The sequence below is a fragment of the Euprymna scolopes genome, chromosome 2 (genome assembly GCF_053919585.1).
Source record: "Euprymna scolopes isolate OS-2025 chromosome 2, ASM5391958v1, whole genome shotgun sequence".
Lineage (NCBI taxonomy): Eukaryota > Metazoa > Mollusca > Cephalopoda > Sepiida > Sepiolidae > Euprymna > Euprymna scolopes.
The window spans coordinates 23,739,378-23,740,066 of NC_136483.1; positions in this window are offsets into that span (position 1 = coordinate 23,739,378).

The window sequence follows — 689 nt, forward strand, 5'->3', positions numbered from 1 at the left end:
TCTGTTTGCATGTCTGCCTTAAACTTTCAATAGAGGCGACGGATTTTACTAAGATCAGTATCGTTTAAAAATTCGACATTTCATACGACAAATATCGAAAAATTGGCTAAAAACATCAATATCTTCCCCTTCAACTAGGCACTTTTCTACAGGAGAGGGGTCATTTTTTTCGCTGATATTTTTAAAAGTTATCCTCTCCTTTAGATTGTCTAGCCTTAATTTTAAAAAATGTCGCTTCCGGTTTGGCGGTGGTCGTAACAGCATAAACGTTAGGTTTTACCCCGGTCTTTCCCTCCTTTGCGGTACGGGTTCGAGCCTGCCTTCCTACTACCACAGTTTTTTTTTTTGCTCAACACACACATCCAAACACCCGGGGCAACGCTGGGCTGAAATGCTAGTATATATATATATATATATATATATATATATATATATATATATATATATATATATATATATACACGTGAAAGTGTCTGTATGTGTGTGTACATTTCCCTACACAATAACTCTGTCAATTTGATATACAGGGACGTGAGAACTCGGAAAATCTTTTTAATCGGTTTTCGGACAGAAATTTGGCTGTTAAGGGGCCAAAGTTCAGCAATTTGACCTTGGAAAACTCTACGAAAAATCCTCCGCCAATTTTGGGTCTAAACACTGGAAATTTTAGATATAGGCTCCTTAGACAT